This window comes from Coenobita brevimanus, chromosome 50, assembly GCF_032717465.1.
Source record: "Coenobita brevimanus isolate Jiangsu-jjx chromosome 50, ASM3271746v2, whole genome shotgun sequence".
Lineage (NCBI taxonomy): Eukaryota > Metazoa > Arthropoda > Malacostraca > Decapoda > Coenobitidae > Coenobita > Coenobita brevimanus.
Genome location: NC_137003.1, coordinates 21,996,686 through 22,015,478, shown reverse-complemented (window position 1 = coordinate 22,015,478; position 18,793 = coordinate 21,996,686).

Here is an 18,793-nt window from a genome sequence, read left to right as displayed (position 1 = left end):
TAGCCTCTATTAACACGAAATTAGCAAGAGTAAATTTATCTAAGTCAGCCCTGATAAAATGAGATACCAGATAATACTCAATGAATGCCAGATAAATAATTACAGATACAAACTATTATAAAAAATGACTGACATAACGAACCCTACATGAATTACAAAAACTTCACTAGCCCTACAAATTAAATTTATGCTATACAGTACAAGAAAAAATGCAACAACAGTTATACTCAAATTACACACAGCTGCTAGATGGTTGGAGACTTCTTGAGCACTCACAATAATAATATCTGTACAGGGGAGGACAGTGATGTGAACAAAATGAGGAGCAGATCTAAGTGGCAATGATGCAGAGACTGAGCTCATTATATAGGGGCCAGGAGAGCTTGATACAACTTGTAATGAGGACGCGCAAATGAAGCCATGGGGACAAAGAGATGACAATCCCGCAAAGTATAACAGAGATGTCGACTTACTCTACTATAACGGTAGAAGGGGGGGACTGAGGCAGAACACGCTCGTGATCAAACATGCAGCAACTGTGCGTTAAAATTACACAAAGGATGATGAAATCATAGGCTATGTAACACCTCCCCACAAAGAAAAAGAAATTTACAAAGGAAATTTCTTATTACTCTAAAACAATCTGTCTAAAAGTCTGGATAAGCAATCTGCAATAACATTTTCTTTCCCCTTGACATGTTGTATGTCTAATGAATACTCCTGAAGAAGTAGACTCCATCTTGTCAATCTCTGATTTTTATCTTTAAACTTACTAAGGATTTTCAGTGGGTTATGATCGGTATAAATGACTATGGGGTCAAAACCAGAACACAAATAAAATGAAAAATGCTGTAAACCCAAAATCAAGGCCAAAGCTCTTTCTCAATAGTTGAGTAGTTCTTTTGAGGTGGAGTGAACTTCTTACTGTAATAAGATACAGGATGTTCAATACCCTGATCATCCTCTTGCAGCAAAACAGCCCCAGCTCCTGTATCACTTGCATCAACAGCCATCTTAAAAGGCTTAGCAAAATTTGGAGTAGCGAGCACTGGCTGACTTAATAGAATAGCTTTAAGTTTGTTGAAAGAGGATTCACAGTTATCGGTCCAGACAAATTTAACTCCCTTTTTCAGTAGGTCTGTAAGTGGTGATACAAGAATAGAAAAGTTAAGAACAAATCTCCTGTATTAACCTACCATTCCCAAAAATCTTTGTAGCTCTTTCCTACTTTTAGGTCTGGGAAGATCACTTATAACCTGAACCTTAGCTCCTGGTGGTGCAACATGTCCATCACCAATTACATACCCAAGGTACTGAACTTTAGCTTGACCAAACTCACACTTTGATAAATTAGCTACAAGATTAGCATGAACTAAACGGTCAAGAAATTTACTGACATGGCATAGGTGATCTTTCCAGTTGTCACTGAAGATTAATACATCATCAATATAAACAACACACCCTGCCAAACCCTCTGTTACAACATTCATGAGCTTCTGAAATGTGGCTGGTGCATTCTTCATACCATACGGCATTACTGAACATGCAAAAGCCTTTCCTAATGTTACAAAACATGAGATCTCCCTAGCACGTTCAGTCATAGGTACTTGCCAGTATCCCTTTAACAAATCAAACTTACTTATGTACCTAGCCTTTCCGATCTTGTCTATGCAATCTTCCACACGAGGGAGAGGGTAAGTGTCTGTTTTGGTTATCTGATTAACACGTCTGTAGTCGATGCAAAGCCTCTGTGACCCACCTGGCTTAGGGACTAGAGTGACAGGAGAACTCCACTCGCTCTAACAGGGCTCAATCTTCTTGTGGTCCAACAGGTAGCCAAGCTCCTTCTGGATGAGAGGAACTTTCACTGGGTTCACACGGTAAGGAGGCAATTTAATTGGCTTTGCGTCTCCAACATCGACATCATGCATCAACACAGTGGTTCTTCCTGGAGTGGCACGGAACACTTGCGGGTACTCCTGCAGTAATGCCGAAAACTCCTGCCTTTCCTTGGGTGGTAGATGAGAAAGCTTAGTCTGGAGATCATTCATGATATCAGGATTCTTCCCCAAACTATCACTCAGGCTCATACTGCATGGGAGAACTTCACTTGTAGACTCGGGTGGAACAGCTACAGTGCAGACTGGATTATTTTCGTCCCGCCTGTGATATAACTTTAGCATGTTGATGTGACATAGTTGCTTGCTCTTTCTACGATCTGGTGTGGCGATGACATAGTTGACATCACTGAGTTTCTTCTCCACGAAATAAGGACCACTAAACTTGGCTTGAAGTGGTTGCCCATGAACTGGTAGCAGAATCAAAACCTGATCTCCTGGCTGAAAGTGGCGTAACCTGGACTTCTTATCATACCAAGTCTTCATCTTCTCCTGAGCAGCTCCTAAATTCTCTCTCGCCAGCTGTAAAGCAGTGGACAGCCGTTCTTTGAAATTCATCACATACTCCAGCAGGTTGACGTCATCTTCCTCCGACAGCCAGCATTCCTTGAGTAACTTAAGGGGTCCTCTTACTTCATGGCCAAACAGTAGTTCAAAAGGTGAGAAGCCCAGTGATTCATTTGGAGATTCTCTTGCGGCAAACACAACTAATGGAAGACCTTTATCCCAGTCTTTCTGATGTTCCAAACAGTATTTCTTGAGCATCGATTTGAGTGTTTGATGATATCTCTCCAACGCTCCTTGGGTCTGGGGATGGTAAGCTGAAGACGTGATCTGGGTGATGCCCAACTCTTTCAGAGACTGCTTGAAAACATTTGACATGAAATTACTTCCTCGGTCTGACTGTACCTCCTTGGGCAGACCAAACTTTGTGAAGAACCCTAGCATTTCCTTAACCACGTTCTTTGCTGAGATGTTTCTAAGTGGAATGGCTTCAGGATAACGAGTAGCCATATCAATCAGGGTCAACACATAAGAAAATCCTGAAGAAGTCTTAGGAAGAAGGCCCACAATATCCACCAACACACGGGTGAAAGGCGCCTCAAAAAGAGGAATGGGAACTAGAGGTGCAACCTTTTCGGTCTGATTACACTTCCCCACAACTTGACAGGTGTGACAAGACTTATAATACCAGGAAACATCCCTGAAGATACCTGGCCAGTAGAAGTGTTTCAAAATGCGTGCCACAGTCTTCCTCACTCCAAGGTGTCCTGCCAAACTGGAATCATGAGCCACCCGAATGATATCCTGCCTACAAACACGAGGGATGACAACTTGATGTACAACCTCCCATTCACAGTCGGCTGATGCTGTTGGGGGTCTCCACTTCCTCATAAGTACTCCTGACTTTACATAATAACAAGTAGAAGCACCGGCTGACTCTTCTTCACTGTAAGCAGAGTTAGCTAGACCTTTCAACTCAGGGTCAGCAACCTGCAACTCAACCAACTCTTGACGAGACAAATTATCAACACTACGGGGTACTGCCTCATCTGGTGAGTGGTCCAAATTAGCAAGAAAAGTGTCAGCTAGGATAACATCATCATCATCATTATCCTCTAAATCACCAGTAACTTTAGACTTAGCCCTAGTGACAGCACATGCAGGGAACACATCAGGGACATCACAATCCCGGGACACAGCCACTGGCTCACTAGACAACTGAGGAGCTGGACACACTTGACTTCCACCAATATCATTTCCAAGTAAGAAAGTTACACCTGACATTGGGAGTGTCTCAACCAACCCAACCATAACGGAACCATTAACAAAACCAGACTCTAAATTCACTCTGCACAGAGGGACAGAGAAGTAATTATTCCCTACACCTTGTAAGATTACAGTTTCATCAGAGGAATTAACATTAGAGCCTAGAACACTGGTCAGCATAAGGGATTGGCAAGCACCTGTATCACGATATATTTGAACTGATTTCCTGTCATTACTGTCCAGAGGACTGACAAAACCATCAGACAGGAAATTAGCACATGAACTCTTGAGAGTGTCACCCACGTTACTGCTCAAAAGAGGAGCTCCATCATGAGAATTTAAGTTACCCCTCAAAGCAGGTTCAGTTAACTCAGTTAAAGAATTCTGGGAACTCTCAAGAGAGTGGACACTAGACCAATTGACTGAATATTTAAAGACTCCTTTTTGTTCACATCACGCTGTCTCCTGAAACATCTCTCCGTAGTATGACCAAGCTTACTACAATAAGTACATTTACTTTTCTGAAATCTAGAGGTGAAGCTGGTATTTACTTCCTGAGAAACATCATCTTTATTCTCTTTCCTGTTACCTGTACTCTGAGTAGAGGCAACGTACTTACTCTCAGCTTTCCCTTTTTCTCTAGAATATCTCTTGTGAGTGAGAACATACTCATCAGCTAAAACTGCAGCATCAGACAAATTATCTATTCTTTTCTCATCAAGATATAGGCTTACATCTTTATAAATACACCTTTTGAAGTCCTCCAGCAAAATCATCTGCTTAAATTTATCAAAATCAGAATCCACATTCTTAGAATTTAACCACTGCTCTAACAGATCTTCTTTGATTTTTGCATACTCAACATGGGATTGCTTATCTTGCTTGTAAGTTGTCCTAAATTTTACTCTATAAGCTTCAGGAACAAGCTCATAGGCCTTAAGAATCAAGCTCTTAACTACATCATAATTATCAGATTGATCCTGAGGCAAAGATGCATAAGTTACTTGAGCTTTACCGGTGAGAACAGTTTGAAGGAGTACTGGCCAATACTCCTTAGGCCAATTAAAACCTGTAGCTACCCTCTCAAACAACTGAAAATACTTTGTTAAATCAGATTCATTAAAAGGAGGGACAAGTTTAACATTTTTAGCCACATCAAAATCATCAGAGCAAGATGATCCAGTTCCACCTTGTTTCATGCGATACTCATGGTCTGCCTGAATCCTGGCAAGCTCAATTTGTGCCTGAGCCCGTACCTCTGCCTCTTGAATACGAGCATTTGCCTCATTAACACGAGCCTCCTGCAGGGCTAGCTGTAACTTAGCTAATTCAATCTGCGTTTGCTCATTTGGAGGAGTTACATTAAACAAGCTTTCATTAATCATGTCAACAATCTGATCTTTAGAATGATGAGAGCGAACAACAATTCCCAATTGTTGAGCAACAAGCTTAAGTTCATTCTTTGTTCTGTTTTCTATATCACACACTGTTTGCACATTTGACAAAAAATCTTTGGCTTCATCAAGTGTAGAAATAGTAGCCATCATGAATATATCACAGTCACAAAATATCAAACAATATCCTTATGATAATATCCTGAAGATCCTGATATGAGGTCGCCAAATTTATGTTACGGAACAGAGAAAGATAATGTACACTTTAAGTGAGAATACTAAGAGTCACTACTGTCCCGTAAAGTTCCAGGTTCAAAACAAAAGAGTTAGGTAAAATTACAAGTTAAAGTTTAATGCTTAAACTAACAACAAAACATTCAGGACTCATAAGGATAATGTAATGGCAAATAAACAGGTTAAATATATGGTTAACTGCAATAGCCTCTATTAACACGAAATTAGCAAGAGTAAATTTATCTAAGTCAGCCCTGATAAAATGAGATACCAGATAATACTCAATGAATGCCAGATAAATAATTACAGATACAAACTATTATAAAAAATGACTGACATAACGAACCCTACATGAATTACAAAAACTTCACTAGCCCTACAAATTAAATTTATGCTATACAGTACAAGAAAAATGCACACAACAGTTATACTCAAATTACACACAGCTGCTAGATGGTTGGAGACTTCTTGAGCACTCACAATAATAATATCTGTACAGGGGAGGACAGAGATGTGAACAAAATGAGGAGCAGATCTAAGTGGCAATGATGCAGAGACTGAGCTCATTATATAGGGGCCAGGAGAGCTTGATACAACTTGTAATGAGGACGCGCAAATGAAGCCATGGGGACAAAGAGATGACAATCCCGCAAAGTATAACAGAGATGTCGACTTACTCTACTATAACGGTAGAAGGGGGGGACTGAGGCAGAACACGCTCGTGATCAAACATGCAGCAACTGTGCGTTAAAATTACACAAAGGATGATGAAATCATAGGCTATGTAACAATATATATATATATATATATATATATATAAAGCTTTTTTTTAATGCTCCAGCCTGGAATCGAACCCAAAGACCTCTAAATAGAAGTAAGGCACTGTTACCACGACACCATATGTCACCACTTGTAATGTGTGTTTCTCCAACATATAAAACGGAAGACGCTTTTGTACTGACTGCAATACACTAAAACTGCTCTGGCACTTGCTGAGTTGCGTGAGGACAAGCAAAAATCCTGATGTGTCTGAAAAATGTATCATCATATGGGTTTGGGTTGAACTATACCTTCCCATAATGGATTTACCTGGTGCATCGTTGAATTCAGGTGGCTCTGCTTTCATCAAGCCATGATATACTCGTAACAGTACCTGAATTCTACCTAGAGGTCTCGGGTTCGATTCCCGGGTGGAACATTAACAAAAACTTTTCACATATGTGCACAGGTGTAATGTGTGTTTCTCCAACTCACACACATGTATATATATATATATACATATTTATATATATATATATATATATATATATATATATATATATATATATATATATAGAGAGAGAGAGAGAGAGAGAGAGAGAGAGAGAGAGAGAGAGAGAAAGTAAACTCTCAATTATTCGTCATTGCAATATCTGGGCCCAATACAACATCCAGCACTGTTGGCTCGGCTCTGTTCAAACACTGAAACGGGAAGTATCCAGCAGTTCCATGCAATATCCGGTGGCGAAGTGTATCAACCAGCTCATACTCGGTAGCCAATCGGCACCAGTAAGAATGCCTACAACCCACCAGCCAATGAGAATGCCCGCAATGCGCCAGCCAATCATAATTCATTGCAAGAACAGCTCACCCCGTGCGGTGAGCCTACCATCTACTTCACATTCTCTCTTCGTGGATCTCGTTCAATGAAGACGTATCTATGCAACCTGTAACCATGTGGTGGCACAACCCTAGTGCTAAAACTTAATATATGGCCTCCCATGCCTCGCTCATTGTTCTTGCCAATTTGTGGCCTCTGAGTGCTTTGTATCCTAGTGATCTGTTGTGATTCTGGAAATTCTCTTCAGTAATTACTGCCACTGTACCATATGAGTTTAAGTGCACTGTATTCTACTGCATGGTGTACAACTCTACCCTCCCTAGGTGGGTACACAATACATTATGTGCTGTATTACTGTGCTGTATCAATACTGTATGGTATTTCATGTATATTTTTCGTCTTTTACTCATGGGAAAGTTTTTAGGATAGAGGGTCCAGAAAATCAGGATGAATAAATCCATTAACCAAATGCATCCTCTTCATTGGTGGAAAATATGTGGTACCTGTAGCTTCCCTACCTAACAAACTACCGTCTACCAAGGAGCTTACAGTATCTTGGCAAATCTATCTGTCTGTTGCAAGATGCCTTAATTTCATAAGGGGTGGCCACAAAACAAATCACCCCCATGTTACCCGGTCCCCTGCCATTTCACTGCTCTGCTCCCTGCTCACACCCCCTGTCTTTCATTAACCTCTCCACTCCATCCCTCCATCTCATCCTTGGCCTTCCTCTCCCTCTCCCCCTTTCCACCTCACTCACCTACACTCCCCTCGTTAGTCTCTCGTTCTCCATGGTCTTCACATGGCTAAACCTCTTCGGTGTATTACTCCTAACGCTTTCTATCACATCCACATCCAAGCCAAAGCGCTCCTTTACGTCCTCACTTGTCAGTCTGTCTCTCCATGTAACTCCAAATGCTTCTCCCAGATAACTCATTTCCACTGCATTCTTGACTTGTGTCCTTCCAACAAGGTCCAAGCTTCCCTTCCATACCTTAGATTTGGGATCACAATAATGCCATTTACTGACTTTTTTTTTACTTTCATGCTCACTTCCCCGTTTTTAATCACTGCTTTCAAAGAACCAGCAACCTTTCTTCCTTGTTGCACCCTTTCAAGCACTTCGTCCTCCAGACTTCCAAGTCCATTCTGTTCAATATTGTTCATAAAAACATGGAATAATAAACCAAAGAAATAAATCTTGAGCATTTATTATTCAACTAATGATTTGGAAAGTAGTGTTGTATAGTAGAATTATCATGACTTTCTTGTTCACAGGTGTGTATTCGGCAGCGTCCCATCAATTTATTCCTCACCTGACTGCTGTCACTCCACCTCTCACTCGCCATTCAGCTACTTTACAGATAATACAGTATATATGTACGAATTTCAGCGCGGTAATTTTAACGAACTAAGGAAACTTTCATTTCTGTCAGCTAGATTTAATCTTCTCTGCTACTACAAATGCATTCTGAGATGATGTATAAATTCATCTTGGAATACATTTGCACCGGCAGGGAACGTAAAATAGAGCTGATAGACATTAAGGTTTGCTTTGTTTGACAAAATTAGTGCGCTTGCAATTGGTATGCATTTACCGTATTATCTACAAAATAGCTGAGTGGTGAGTGAGGGGTGGAGTGATGGCTGTCAGGTGAGGAATAAATTGGCGGGCCGCTGCCGTACACATAATTGTCAGGAAGGGAGTCATGATAATTCTGCTGTACAACACTTCTTTCCAAATCATCAGTTTACCAATAAATGCTCAAGATTGTTTTCTTCAGTTAATTCTTCTATGTTTTCTCAGTAGAATAACGAATAGAGTTTAACAAAATGAACTTACTGTGTGCATTATATACTACTACAAGACACTGTGATCATGTGAGTTATGTCAATTGCGTGTGTTTAAGAGTAAGTTATGTGTCATATGGAATTGTCTATGTGGCCCTGGATTTGAGTGGTACTGTATATACCACAATGTATAGGAAAATATATCATGTCTCAGAATAATAAGTAACTGGGATGTAAATTTCCCAAGGTTCCTAGTTAACCGAGATTGCAACCTCACCGCCTGGCTGCTTGGAAAAGACTGAGGTTTCTCGGTACATGCTGGGCCCCGTGAGGCAGCTCAGTGTTGCCAATGCCTTACCGCTGGAAAGCGCTAAAATCTCAATGACGCGCCAAAATTTGATGCAAATCTGCCAGAAACCTAATTTTTGGAGAATTTTTTTGTGCTTATAAACGTGATTTGCGTGACTGAACAAATTTAGAACACTCCACATGAAACACAAATCGCGTGACTGACACTGAGAGGGTTTATATATATATATATATATATATATATATATATATATATATATATATATATATATACACTGTGTAATGTGTCTGACTCTGACAAAGGCTTCAAGGCCTATCCTAAGGCCCAGTAGTGTTCCTACAGGCCTCCACATGTCACATCTTTGGCGCTAACATCCACCGTCCATACTGAATACAAGCTATGACTGTCTCATACAGGACTGGTGTACTGGTTTTAGCGGGGGAATTTTTAAGACATGGAGGGTCTTCTGGATGATCAGTAAAGTCTGCTTTTATGATTTTAAAATCCTTAAAGAGTTCCTTGCCCAAGCCGGGATTCAATCTTGGGTCCATTAGGAATGCAGGCCACCTGTCTCCCGATTCAACCACCGCCACCAATCATTTATGTCCAATTTCTCCTTTGCTGTGACGTATTTGCACAGCATAATTATGTCTTCTCTTTTCATTCTCTCCTGTAATGTTGGTAGCTTTAATTTTTTTTTTTTCTTCATAGCTCATATCGCTTAAGCTGGGTGCCCATCTTGTAGTGGCCCTTTTACCTTTTCAGTGTTATCTATGTGTTTTTTTAGATGTCAGTTCCAGACTACTGATGCATACTCCACAGTTGATCTGATGAATGATGTTATCATTCTCAGAATGTCTTCATTTATATATGTGAATGCTACCCTCACATTAGGAAGCAGTGTCTACAGGGGTATATGTTCCTTACTTTTTCATAAATGTGGTCAGTCGATGATAGTCTGTTACTGATAATCACTTCTTAATCCATTTCCCTTTCTGTTGTGTGTGTAAGGTTGAACTTCCTAACTTATAGTCACAGTCTGGTCTGTTTTCACTTTTACCAAATTTTATTACATGACATTTGTCCATGCTTAATTCCATTTGCCATCTATTGCTCCATTCACGAAGCTTATTTAATTCCTCTTGTAGCTCTTTGCAAGTGTCTGTGTTTGTAATTTTCCTTTGTATTTTTGCATCATCAGCAAACATATTTAGCTACCTTCCATTTCCAGTGTTGCTGTCCATGTCATTTGCATATAATAAAAACATAAGTGGTGTCAACACTTAGCCCTGCGGAACTCCACTTGTCATTTCTCCCCAAGATGAGTAATTTCCTCTTAGCACTGTTCTCATTTCCCTTTTACTGAGAAAATCTTGCATTCTATCATACAGATTAACTTGGACTCCTCACTGATGGTACAGTTTCCATAAAAGCCTTTTGTGTGGTACTCTGTCAAATGCCTTTCTGAATTCCGAATAAATGCTGTCTACCCAGCCATTTCTTTTCTGTAATAATCTCTCTAATATCCGAATACCCAATATCCGAACATCCCCACTAACCGGACATAATCATCCTGGGATCCAATATTTCCAAAATGGGCCAAAAACCACAAAAAATTTAAAAAAAAATCTGACTTTTTTCCCACTCATAATTTGAAATTGCCGCCTGGCGCCGAACAGCTGTTACACCATGGTCCCTTCACCCCTTCCTTCCCCTCCCCTCCCCCCTTCCCTGTCAGGGTTGCCATTTGGTATTTTTCATTACCAAGTGTGGGCCAATTTGGTAATGAAAAATTCGTTTGGTAATGAATCAGAATAATGCATTACCAAATGGATTTTTCACATGTATGAGGATACACAGGATGGAGATGGTGGATTGTTTGCTCTCTCTGATTAATCTGCTACCCTACATAGCGTGAAAATAATCAACATGGTGTTAATTATAAGGAGAGTGATTACATGTATTTCCACTTATATATATAATTAGTGAAGAATAAATGCTAGCTTTACGAATTTGGTAATGAAAAGTTAAATTAGGTAATGAAAGTTGAGGAGATTGGTAATGTGGCCATTGCGATCTGGCAACTCTGTTACCCCGCCATCATCAACAGTCACAGGCTAACTCCGATCGAGAGCAGATGCTCATAGCAGTGCAAGCCACAGGTGCTTGTTTTTTGTGAATAAACAGTGAATAAATTGCAATACCTCGCCACTAGAACACACACGAATTTACAGTGTTAAGAAATTAGAATTTAGAGTGCAGAGGATTAACTGTGGACTGCAAACTGGCGGTTCAAACCAGTCCAGGAGCCAGGGACTTATAAGTACCCAGAATGTTTAATATTGTATAAACTCACCTTTAAAACCTCATTGTATGGTTCTTTTGCATTTATTTCAGTCTTTTATGAGCCTTTTTGGTGTGATTTGGGTCTTAAATAGGTGCTATGAATGTCCAGAGGGGGTTGTAGAGGTGTTTCTCTAAGTTAGGGTCTATAAGTACAAGTCCATAAGCTGGGACCCAATATCCAGACAGGACCACTGTCCTGACCAGCCTATGGCTCTATTACGTCGGATATTGGAGGGATTTCTGCAACTCTATCATCGTAGCTTAATAGGTTAGTAAATGTGATTTTCCTTTTCTAAAACCAAATTGTCTTTCTGTTATCATATTGTTTTTTTCCAGGTGATTTGCCCAAATTCTTCAAATCAGTTTTTCTATAATCTTGCTTACGACGCTGGTCAGTAATAAGTGATACTGGTCGGTAGTTAAGTGGATATGGTCTTTCTCTTGAAAACGGGTACAATGTTTGCTTTCTTACAAGTATCAGGTAGTTTACCTTGTCTTAGGGATTCTCTGAATATTAAATGCAATGGACTGCTTAGCTCTTTTGCTCATTCTTCTAACACCCAACACGAAATCTCGTTATGGCCATTAGTTTTAATTTGTCTACTTTCCTCATCTCTTCCTGGACCTTCTGTTTCGATGTTCGTATATTTGTTAATATGTGTGTGAATACTTGTTCAAATTCATCTCTCGGAAATCTACTTTCTTTAGCAGAAACTAATTGGAATCTTTGTTTAGTACTTCACTAATATCTTCTTCACTGATGTAGATTTTCCCCTCATCCATGATGGACTGTATTTTATCTTGAACTTTTGTTTTGATTCGTATGTTATGAATCTGTAAAACAATTTCGGGTGATCAGTACTTTTCATTATAATGTCTTCCTCATACTGCCTTTGAGCTTTTCTCCTTATCATTGTATAATAATTTCTTGCCTGTTTGTAAGTGTTATGTGGTCTCTCAGTTTTATGCCGTCTGTATTTGATCCACAGCATATCTCTTTTCTCTTTTGCATTTTTACCATCAGTGTTAAACCAATTCTTTATTCTTATATTTGTTTCTTTGTGTTGTGGGATATAATTCTGGACTCCTCTTTCGTAATTTTCACAGATTTTTTTTTTTTTTTCAGTCGTTTCAGAGAGCCTCGGAGGGCCCAATACCTGCACAGGGCCCCAACCAAATGGGCAGACTCGCATGGCCATGTGGAATGTGAGAAGTGTGAGTTAGGAAAGCAAGAGGGTGGAAGTGGTGAATGTTCAAGAGTGCAAGATATGCCGTTATGGCACTGTGTGAAACGAAGATGAAAGGGTGCAAATTGGAGGAGTGGGAGGGTGTGAAATGTGTAAGATTGGGAATGAGTGGGCGAGGAAGATGCAAGGAAGGAGTTGCTTTGTTGATCAATGAGGTGTGGCAGAGTGGAATGAATGACTACAAATGTGTCAGCTGGAGGTGTATGTATGTCAAGTTCAAGTTTGGGAAGGTGAAAGTGGCAGTAATTATAGCCTATGCACCATGTGAGGACAGGAGTGAGAGAGAGAAAGATAGGTTCTGGGATGAAATGGGTGAAGTAGAGGGAGAAATGCCCAGGAGCTATAAGGTGATTGTGATGGGGGATATGAATGGAAGAGTAGGAACTGGTCCCGAGGATGACATAATGGGTTGTTATGGAGTACAAGGAGAAAATGATAATGGGCAGAGACTAAAGGCTATGTGTCAGGAGAGGAGGTTGTGCATTTGTAACTCATATTTCAAACACAAAGATGCACATTAATATATATGGTATAGAGGGAACGGGGATCATATTGATAGAAGCCTGATTGATTATATGCTCGTAGAGAGGTCGATGATGGGAATGGTTGCTGATATGAGGGCTGTGAGAGGACGACGTGGAGGTCTGTCAGATCATATGATTATGGTATGCAAGATCAAACTGAGAGGATTGAGGTGGATCAGGAGAGAGAGGAGCTATCAGGGAGAAAGACTGATAGTTGAGAAGCTGAGGATCAAAGAAATGGCAGATGAATACAGGACCAGAGTAGAGGACGAGATAGGATTACTGAATTGGAATTATATGGATCTGGATAGACTGTGGAATGCATACAGGGATTGTTTAGTTAGGAATGCTAAAGCGGTGTGTGGTGTGGCAAGAGTAACATGAAAAGAAGAAAGGTAAGGCATGGTGGGATGAGGAGGAAAAGAGAGCCGTGGAGGAAAAGAGGAAGAGGTGGTTAAAGAAAAGGGGTTCAGTCGAAATAAGAACTGAATATGTTGAGAGCAAGAAGCACGTAAAATGACTAGTGAAGAGGAAAAAAGAAGGAAGTAAATGACCATCTAGGAAGAAAAATGAATGCGAACTACTCTGAAAATAGAAGGTTATTCTGGAAAGAGGTGTGGAAAAGTAGAAGTGAAAGCGGAAAAAACTGTGATGATGTGAAGGATGCAGGTGGTAGAGTTTTAACCCATGGAGATGAAGTAAGGACCAGATGGAAAGAATATTTTGAAAGCCTGATGAATGGGAATAGAGAGAGCAGAGCAGCTGTAAACATGATTGGTTTGGGGGGTGTGAAGAGAAGGAATGCATGCCAGGAAACATGACACACGCACAGGTGAAGAGTGCTGTGAAGTGGCTGAAAAATGGGAAAGCAGCAGGGGTTGATGAGGTGTATGCAGAGATGCTTACGTGCAGTGGAAAGAATGGAATGAAGTGCTTGTTGGAGATATGCAAGAAGGCATGGATGTGTGAAACTGTGCCTGCAGAGTGGAGAAGGCTGTGATTTTACACCTGTACAAAAATAAAGGTGAGCAAAGTGAGTGCAAGAATTATCGTGGCATAAGCTTACTGAGTGTGGTAGGGAAGGTATATGGAAGAAATATTATAGAGAAAGAAAGTGAGATATCAGAAGTCCTAATGATTGATGAACAGGGTGGCTTTAGGAGTGGCAGAGGATGTGTGGACCAAATATTTGCAGTGGGACAGATAGTAGAGAAGGCTTGTGAGGACCATAAGGTGTTTATGGCATTCATGGATCTGGAAAAAGCATATGACAAAGTGGACAGAGAAGGATTGTGGAAAATTTTGCGCATTTACGGTGTAGAGGGTAAGCTGCTAGGTGCCGTCAAGAGTTTTTATGATGGTAGTGAAGCATGTGTAAGGGTTAATGGGCAACTAAGTGATTGGTTCACAATCAGTGTGGGCGTGCGGCAAGGTTGTGTGATGTCCCCATGGTTGTTCAATATACAGTATATATTGGTGGGGTGATGAGAGAAGTAAAAACAAGAGTAATGAAGAGAGGGTTGGCATTGGTAATGAATGGTGATGAATGGAATATCTCAAGTTTGTTTTATGCTGATGATGCAGTACTGCTTGCAAGTACTGGATAAGAACTTGGTAGGCTAGTGCAGCATTTTGCTGATGTCTGTAAGCGGCGTTCCTTGAGAGTAAATGTAAAAAAGAGTAAAATGATGATTATTGAGAGAGAAGGTGACTCCCAGTGCAATGTAACAGTGAATGGAGAGAGACTGGAATTGGTGAGAGAGTTCAAATACCTGGGTACAGTGACAGAAAAGAGAATGAATGAATGAAAATGTGATATGGCGGCGCAAGAGCAGAGGTCATATGCCACCGAACATATTATTAAAAGAAAGTGAAAATATATACAAACGATAAGAAGTAAAGAGATAAACGATACGTAAAACAAACGAAGAGTATAATAAAATAAAAGAAACCACCAAAGTTAAAAAACATAGTGGAAAGATAGGGGTTAAAATTGGAACATTATCATTAAGACACAATCTAAAACATGGAAAAGCCCTACAGCTTGTGGAGAAGACCAGAGCTCAACACAAAAGAGAAGGTGCCTCCTCTCATAGCGCAAGCCTCTTCCCCAAGAACTGAGCAAAGAAGGTACGATCCATTGCTGTCTTGGCACACGCATAGGTACCGCCAACGAAAGTCCCCAAGACTGGGGCATTCAACAAGAAGTTGCCGCACAGTCAAAGGAACCAGTCATCACAATAGGGAGAGGGCACCCATTTCATTAATAAAACATGAGTCAGCCTAGTGTGGCCAATCCGGAGACAGGCCAAAGCTGTTTTCCACTGGCGGGACAGTCCCACATACACCCCATCGTCCAGGGTCCTATGAATGCTGCAGAGTTTGTTCGCCCCTGCTGCATCCCACCTCCTCTGCCAGCAGAAACAGACAGCTTCCACAGTGGCCGCACATAAATCCTCGAATGGGACACGGTATTGAGGAGAAAAAGGGTGAGAGGCAGCAGCTCTAGCCAAAGAGTCTGCACGCTCATTGCCCACGACCCCCACGTGAGCAGGGACCAAACACAGTTGTACAGAGTATCCTCGCCTACATAATTAGAAGAGCCTCTCCAAGACAGACAGGACTAGGGGATGTGATGGGAAGCCACTAGACAGAGCTTGTAGGGCACTGTCTGAGTCACTAAAAATGGTAAAAGAAGCTGGAGGAATGCTAAAAATCAATTCAACCGCAACTAAAATGGCTGTAAGTTCAGCAGTAAAAACAGATGCAGAGGGAGGAAGTCTCCCACCACAGCTAAATTCTCGAAAACTGACACAAAAGCCTGTCCCCTCATGGGATCTGGAGCCATCAGTATATACAGGGATTGAGTCATTGTGAGCAAAGGCATGTTCTAAAAAATAAGACAAAGCTTCCTGTGAGGAAAGTGAGTCCTTCCTCTCAGGGAAGTAATTACATGGTTGTACCTCTGGAGAAAGCCAGGGAGCCACTTGGGGGACATGTACAGGGCAAATAGGAGAGGACTGGACACCGAACTCCCCCAAGGCAGCCCTTACACTGTATCCAAACAGGTGTGGATAGCGAGGGTGGCTGTCATAAAAGGGGAGAAGAGCGACCTCAGAGACAGCCTTACAACTCAGTGAGGCTGGAAGACGGTGAATGCAGTGCCAAGACTGCATCATCAAGGACTGCCAGCGGAGATCGAGTGGTGGTTCGTTTGCATCAACCAACAGGCTTTCGATCGGGGAAGACCGAAAAGCCCCAGTTGACAGATGAATCCCAGCATCATGGACCGAATTTAGCGACCGCAACCGAGCCTCAGTGGCAGAGGAGTACATCACACACCCATAGTCCAATTTGCTCCTAACTAAAGTATGGTAAAGTCGGAGCAGGATGGTTCTGTCAGCGCCCCAAGACAAGTGAGATAAGGTCTTTAGGAGAGACAGGGCATGGAGGTATGTGAGACATAATGAACGGATATGAGATATCCATGTCAGTCTCCTGTCAAAGAAAAGTCCGGGAAACTTATCTCATCAACGCATTGCACAAAAGTCCGGGAAACTTGTTTCATCGACGCATTGCACACTGTGACCATATAACTGGAGATCTGGGTCGGGATGAACTCCTCTCAGGCGGCAGAAATGCACGTCCACCATCTTTGTTGGGGAGAAACGTAAGCCGCGCATCATGGCACACTGAGAGACCCTGTTTAGAGCGAGCTGCATGTGACGTTCATTCACGGACATCCGGGAAGCAGCATAGCATAGGGCCAAATCATTGACATACAGTGAGGCCGACATCCCACGTGGAACAGAGGACACAATACCGTCCAGTGCTATAGCAAAAAGGGTCAGACTGAGGACACTTCCCTGAGGCACTCCTTCCTCCTGAGGGTACGAAAGACACAGGGTGATGCCAACCCTAACTCTAAATGAACGGTCATGCAGAAAATTTAAAACGGGTAGCCTGTCACGCAGACCAAAAGGATGGAGTTGTTGGAAAATACCATACCACCATGTAGTATCATAAGCCTTTTCTAGATCAAGGAAGATGCACACCACATGCTGCTGTCTAGCGAAAGCATCACATGCTGCAGTCTCAAGACAGACAAGTGCATCTGTTGTTGAGTGACATTTTCAAAAACCAGACTGACACTGAGAGACACATTCATTCCTTTCTAGGAAATACATTAGGCATGTGTTAACCATCTTCTCCAATAATTTGCACAAAAAGGATGTTAAGGCAATTGGCTGATACTCCATGGGACCGTAGCCTGCCTTTCCCGGCTTCTGGAATGGCAGGACAATAGCCTCACGCGAAGAGGTGGGAAGGGAATATTCCCACCAGATTCTATTAAAAAGGTTGAGGAGGAAAGACAATGCATCATCATCCAGGTGTCGGAGCATCGCATAGGGAATATCATCCGGTCCTGGTGAGGTGTCATGACAGAGGGAAAGGGCAGATCAGAGTTCGCGATAAGAGAAAGGGAGGTTGTAAGACTCCACATTCCCTGAATGGATGTCCAGTACCCTTGCATCCTCTATCTTCCCTTGTCTGGCAAAAATTGGTGAGCTAGTGTCCCTATGACTGACCACTGCTAAGGCGGATGCAAAACTATCGGCCACAGCTGTAGGGTCACCAACAGGCTCACCATTAGACATCAGCACGGGGGACCTGCCTTGAGTAAAGTTTCCTGAAATCTTTTGCACCCTCTTCCACACCTGAGACACTCATTTCTTTGAGTTTACAGATGACACATAAGCAATCAAAGAGTCCCGCCTAGCTTGTTTCAGTACTCAACAAGCCATAGCCCATGCCCTTTTGAACTCCACAAGATAATGCTCTGTCCTGTATCTACGATAACGGGAAAAAGGTAACTTCTTAGCACGTTCAGCAACACTGCAATCCTCATTCCACCATGGGACAGGTCGATAGCGATGTGTGCCAGAGTTTTTTGGAACAGCTTGAAGGGCAGCAGAATGTAGAACGGAGGTAAAGAAAGAAACAGCCTCGTCAATACTCAGAAAGTCTTCAACTGAGGCATTAATGGAAATCAGAGAAGAAAAGAGGGACCAGTTGCCTTATCCAATCTCCACCTTGGTAGCCGGGAACAGGGACTAGATACTGCTGCAGTAAGGAGAATGAGAAAATGATCACTTCCATGGAGATCCTCCATTACCTCCCAGGTAAAGTCTAGGAGACAGTCAGGAGAGCAGCCAGAGAGGTCGATTGTGGTAAATGAACCCGTTTGGGAGTGAAAATGTGTAAACGCCCCAGTATTGAAGAGGGCAAGATCCTCATCCTCCAACAAGGATGCCAACAAACTACCATGTTGGTTAATAAGACAGTCACCCCATGAAGGGTGGCGATCATTAAAGTCCCCTAAGAGAAGAAAGGGTGTAGGTAACTGACCAAGAAGGTTCTCAAGTTCCACCCTACTGACTGCTGTGTTGGGCGGTAAATAAATGGAACAAACTGTATACCAGCAGTGAGCATATGACCGCACAGGAGCACGTTGGATGTCAGACTGGAGGTGGACTGGCCGATGAGAGATGTCAGCTCTCACCAAAACAGCTAAACCCTCAACAGGACGCTGGGTCGGAGCTGAGTAAAATGCATTGAACCCAGGTGGTGTGTGAGGAGTAGCAAACCCTACAAGAGTCTCCTGGAGACACACACACA